This window comes from Tiliqua scincoides, chromosome 12 (assembly GCF_035046505.1).
Source record: "Tiliqua scincoides isolate rTilSci1 chromosome 12, rTilSci1.hap2, whole genome shotgun sequence".
NCBI lineage: Eukaryota > Metazoa > Chordata > Lepidosauria > Squamata > Scincidae > Tiliqua > Tiliqua scincoides.
Window position 1 is genome coordinate 4812876 of NC_089832.1, and position 6266 is coordinate 4819141.

Consider the following 6266-nt stretch of genomic DNA (forward strand, 5'->3'; position numbering starts at 1 on the left):
CCTTCCACACCAGGAGCAAGTGCAGTCTGTCCCTGGTCTGTCTCCCTGGCTATGGGCCTTCCTTCTTTGCCTCTTTGCCTCAGACTGTTGGCCAAGTGTCTCTTCAAACTGGGAAAGGCCATGCTGCACAGTCTGTCTCCAAGCGGGCCGCTCAGAGGCCAGGGTTTCCCACCTGTTGAGGTCCACTCCTAAGGCCTTCAGATCCCTCTTGCAGATGTCCTTGTATCGCAGCTGTGGTCTACCTGTAGGGCGCTTTCCTTGCAGAAGTTCTCCATAGAGGAGATCCTTTGGGATCCGGCCATCATCCATTCTCACGACATGACCGAGCCTACGCAGGCGTCTCTGTTTCAGCAGTGCATACATGCTAGGGGTTCCAGCTCATTCCAGGACTGTGTTGTTTGGAACTTTGTCCTGCCAGGTGATGCCGAGAGCACCACCAGAGTACATTTTGCACCATGCGCACCAGGTCTGGAGATCTCTTTTGGGTAAGGGAATAAATGCTCCCTTGCCTGGGGGGAAGCCCTCGCTACTCCACTGGGTCTGCATGAACCGGCACCAGTAATTTAGCTAGCACAATTCCAAGTGGGTCCCAGAGGGTGGCTTGAAGCTGGGAAGTATAATTTCCTGGCCTCAATCCACTCTCCTACTGACCCTGGTCTCTGTCCCATTCTTTTCCCCCACATCCCATTCTGCCCATCTTCTGTCCACCCCCCCACCACATTGACTTACCAGCAATGGGGCTCCTTTTCAGGCCACTGGAATGTGTCTGGTACCACTTGATGCTTGCGGAAGAAGCCTGGCTGCACTGAATTGCACGTCTTGTTTGCAACAGCCATAAAGAACCTTGCGGCAGTGCATAGCCCCCAAAGGATTTGGCTGTAGATAGGATATTTGGAAGGATAGAATGGGGGACGTCCATGCATGCTGATTATGGAAACATACAGCTCCCATTTTTTCCCCAGAAGTCTCCTCTGCCTGCAGAGCTGGCCTTAGGGCAATTTGACCAATTTGGGCAAATTGGTCCCCATGGCTGGAGGGGTCGGCATTGGCCTGCAGCCACAGCCAGCAGTCCGTTCTGTAGTTGGCATTCACATTGCAAAGACAGCATGGCGAGCACAGCATTGCCCGCTGGGCAGCCCTCCTTCCTGCCCACCCGTAGGTCCAACTGGCATGAAATCGCACTCCCCTCCTGTATTGGAATTGCGGAAGATCTGGCGAGGAGTCCGGGTTGATGCGTACAGGGTTGTGGTACGTACAGGGATCTAAAACAAAGGGAGCTGGAGGACTGTGAACATGGGAAGATCACAAGGTCTAAATTGCTTTGCAGCAACTGTTACCCTGCACGTGCCCAATCTCGTCGGATCTCGGAAGCTAAGCAGGGTCAGGCCTGGTTAGTACTTGGATGGGAGACCGCCTGGGAATACCAGGTGCTGTAGGCTTATACCATGATCTCGGAAGCTAAGCAGGGTCAGGCCTGGTTAGTACTTGGATGGGAGACCGCCTGGGAATACCGGGTGCTGTAGGCTTATACCATAGTCTTTCGAGACTGAAGGTTGCCAACCAGATGTGGTGTCAGCAGTGGCCCCTAAGGGTCAGACCTGGGCATCCACAGAGTGTGCTGCAGCCACTTGAAGGCAATAGGGCCCTAAGGAATATAAGGAGCACCTGAGGCAGGAAGGGTTTGTGGGTTGTAGAAGGAGTGCAGGTTGGAGGTAGGAGAGGAGACTGACTGGGCTTATTGACTTTGGAATTGGACTGTGACTTGGCGTATTGACTTTGGACTTTGATACCCTGATGGATTTGAGTGATTACCTGGAACCTGACCTCGGACTGTAATTCGGACTTATTGGCTCTGGACTCTGATTTGGCAACTCTCATTGATCGGACTGGTTTACTTGGAATCTGGGGACTGGGACTGGACTCTGACTTTTGCTTGCTGCACTGGTCATCCTGGTGAGTAGGGGGGACCACAGGGGTGGTGTCCCTACAAAAATGTTTTGCGTTGGGCCCTGCAACTCCTAAGGCCGTCCCTGTCTGTCTGGTGCCATATCATGACCTGACAGTGTGGACAGGGACTGGGGGTGGGGATGGGAAATGGCAGCTGCCAGAGGCCACCAAGATCATGATGACTGCCATAAGAACATAAGAAGAGCCCCGCTGGATCAGACCAAAGATCTAGCTGGATCTAGTCCAGCTTCCTGTATCTCACAGTGGCCCACCAAATGCTTCGGGGAGTGTTGGCAACCTTCAGTCTCGGAAGACTCTGGTATCGCGCTCTGAAAGGTGGTTCTGGAACAGCGTCTAGTGTGGCTGAAAAGGCCAATTCGGGAGTGACAATCCCTTCCACACCGGGAGCAAGTGCAGTCTGTCCCTGGTCTGTCTCCCTGGCTAAGGGCCTTCCTTCTTTGCCTCTTAGCCTCAGACTGTTGGCCAAGTGTCTCTTCAAACTGGGAAAGGCCATGCTGCACAGCCTGCCTCCAAGCGGGCCGCTCAGAGGCCAGGGTTTCCCACTTGTTGAGGTCCACTCCTAAGGCCTTCAGATCCCTCTTGCAGATGTCCTTGCATCGCAGCTGTGGTCTACCTGTAGGGCACTTTCCTTGCACGAGTTCTCCATAGAGGAGATCCTTTGGGATCCGGCCATCATCCATTCTCACGACATGACCGAGCCAACGCAGGCGTCTCTGTTTCAGCAGTGCATACATGCTAGGGATTCCAGCACGTTCCAGACTGTGTTGTTTGGAACTTTGTCCTGCCAGGTGATGCCGAGGATGCGTCGGAGGCAGCGCATGTGGAAAGTGTTCAGTTTCCTCTCCTGTTGTGAGCGAAGAGTCCATGACTCGCTGCAGTACAGAACTGTACTCAGGACTCAAGCTCTGTAGTCCTGGATCTTGGTGTGTCACACTAGACAACAGACACAACCTGTGTCCTGGTGCCCTCTCCTGCATCTGGCAATCAGAGGCAGCCTGCCTCTAAAACCAAGCGCTTGCACTTACCTACGATGACTTGTAACCCGTAATGAATGTTTCCTCCAGAAATTTGTCCAATCCCCTCTTAAAGGCATCCAGGCAAGATGCCATCACTACTGGCAAGGAGTTCCGCAAACTAATTACACACTGGGTAAAGACATATTTCCTTTTGTCTATCCTAACTCTCCCAACACTCAGCCATGAAGTTAGCAGGAACCCTTCTCCTAAGTGATAAGTCCTTTGGATATACTGATGCTTACTTAGGAGTCAACCTGTCACTTTTCCTGTTCTACCACTGCTCTGTTGCACACACTGTAGGTTTTACTAGGATATATAGTGGCAATGCCAGCCTGTCAGATATCATCAGGACAAGCAAAGCCCAGACTGAACTCCCCCCACCCCAGATTCCTGTTGAGTTTAACCCATACCTGGTCACTGGTACAAGTCAACACATCTGGGTTGGCAGTAAGAAAATTGGGGGTGGGCATTAAGTTTACATGAGTCAATTAGAGCTTTGGGTGCCCTCCATCCCCAAAAGTACGAGCATCCACACGTCCTTTGCTGATTGACAGCTTCAGCGCCAACTGCCTAGTCGTTATGCATCGGTCCTTGCGAATGTGCACATCAGCAAGCTGCGTCTTGTCAGGTGTGACAGCCGTGGATGGCCGCCCTGAACGCTGCAAATCTTGGAGCTCTGCCGAACCGCCTTCTAATGGCCTCACCCTCTGTGCCCAGCGACTAACTGTACTTCTGTCAACTGCAGATTCTCCATAAACTGTACACAAACGTTTGTGAATGTTCCCAACAGTTTCTTTCTCCGCAGTGAGAAATTCAATGACGACACGCTGCTTGTAACGTACATCACTTACAGACGCCATTTCGAAACACTGCTGCAGCTACGCTATCTGTCTGAAGAAACCAAAAATTTGTTTGCGAACTCCTGAAAATTCAAATAATGTACATCTAAAGTTTCGCATTTGTACCATTACTGTAGGCTGAGAAAAAAAATGTGGTGCATTACTTTCTGGGCGACCCTCGTATGAAAACAAAAGATAATGGCTAGGGATGGTGTAGTGGTTCGGGAGTTGAACTTAGACCTGGAAGATCCAGGTTCAAATCCCCACTCAGCCCTGAAGCTTCCTGGATGACCTTGGGCAAGTCACTCTCTCTCAGACTCCCCTACCTCACAGGGTTCTTGAGTTTGTCAAGGTTCTTGACAAAAGGGGGGAATGATGTACATTGCCCTGAGCTCCTGAGAGGAAGGGTGGAATAAAAATGTGTTAGGTAAATATTTGTGGACTTCTATTAAAGGCGCATCAGTTGGCAATGTCTAGTAACAACATATCAGGCCTTGGTACTCTGTCAGATATTTTTTTTCCAAGAGCAGGATTAAAAATTAGAAACATTCTGAAGAACATCAGAGCATAGGGCCCAGAGACACAACATTTTGTTGTGGCAGCATACCAAGTCTCCATAGTTTTAGCCAATAATCTTAGGAAAAGGTCAGCTCTTGCCTTCAGCTCCGATGAGAGCCATTACTAAACAAATGGTTGAGATTAATCAGAAATAAGCTGGGGGGAAATGATAAATGAACTACAGATTATCTGCCCCACTAATTGGCCTGAGCAATTAGATTTCATTAATGAAGATTAAGAAGTTAAACACCTCAGCGAACCATCTCCAATTCCACCTTGGGCGAGTATTTCGACACCCAGGAAACAAAGATTTTTCACAGAATTACAGCAGATGGGCTCAGAAATAATGGCTTGTTTTGCCCTGTGTGGCTGATACCAAGAAGAACAGACGCTGCATTTTTTTTTAGGACATCTGTTCTTAGGGATTTTCCCAAGACCATAACACCTGGAATGACAAGGGGCATTAGTGAGCTCCCAAAGTCAGGAATGGTCCACTCTCCTACCAGCCCAGCCACTCTCCATTCTTACCGTGCTTTCAAGAAGATGTCTATGAGAAATTCTCCATTTGTATATCCCTCCTACTCCAGGTAAAAGGGGGGGCACAGTTCTTATAATTGGTCTGTGGAACTCTTTGCCACATGAAGTAGTGATGGCATCTTGCCTAGATGCCTTTGCTGGCCCTACAGCCCTCTTCCAATTCAAAACGGAGTTCAAGTCATTCCAGGAAGAAGCACCCCCAGCTTCAGGCTATCAAGCGACAACCGACAACTCCACCAGACGAACACCATGTGCAGAGTCTTCCTCATTGAGAGGGTTCACGTTCTTGGTTTGGAAAGTGCCACTGTCTGTGTTTATAACTCCAACCAGCTGTCCTTGAATTAAACATTCCCAATAAAGTTAAAACAGCTCATTTAAAAAACAGCTTAACACATACTTCGCAGCCAACATAAAACAGATTAAGGAGACAACTGTCACTTTGCATAGACTCCCCCACCCCCTGGTTCTTGAGCTTAGCACTGCTTCCAATGACTATTTCATCCATCCTCGAGCTGCCTGATGACACAACTACTCCCCAATTAGTACTGCACAACTAATGGGGTTGTGTTTTGGCAGGGATGCATCATGATCTCATTCCCAGGCAAACAATGTCAAAGAAATAGGGCTCACAAAGTTATTATCCATGCTTCAAAGTGAGCTGCTCCCATACCCCAGCATCTGGACAGAGAAACCAACCTATGAAACTGAAAAAGGTATAGAAGACAGCAGCCAAAATGATTAGTGGGCTCGAGTACCTCCCCAAGGTACTGAGGAAAGGCTACAGCATTTGGGGTTCTTCGTTCTAGGAAGAAAAAAAAGGCAACTGAGGGGGAACATGACTGAGATGTATAAAATTATACAGGGGATGGATAAAGTGGATAGAGAGATGCTCTTTTCCCCCTCACACAACACTAGAACCAGGGGACATCCACTAATTGAGTTTTGGAAGGGTTCGAACAGTTAGACAACAGTCTAACTCTAACAGAGTTAGAGAGTTTGCCCAGCATGTCTGTAGTCTGTGGAACTCCTTGCCACAGGGTGTAGTGATGACACCTGACCTAGAAGGGGATTGGACAGATCCTTAACAGGTTTGTTGGCCAAGAAATTGTCTGTTGGCCATGGCTTTTGAGTAGCGTCCCAGAATGCCTTGCCACACCAGAGCCAGAGCTGGCTGCAGCCCACCAAAAATCAGCTTGTGACCCACTGGTGTGTTGCGACCCACAGTTTGAAAACTTCTGATTTAACTCTTTCCCTGTGCACTACAGTTCAGATTCAAGTCTGCGTTACCTAAAGCAGCTTCGAAGAGGCCAAAGTATCAACACCTTTCCTCCTTGTGGCCCCAATCCCC

At 49.3% G+C, this 6266-nt stretch overlaps 1 pseudogene; it reads left to right on the forward strand.

The window, feature by feature from the left end:
* Nucleotides 1–1319: 1319 nt before the first annotated feature.
* LOC136663287 (5S ribosomal RNA) lies at nucleotides 1320–1439 on the forward strand (annotated as a pseudogene).
* Nucleotides 1440–6266: the final 4827 nt, after the last annotated feature.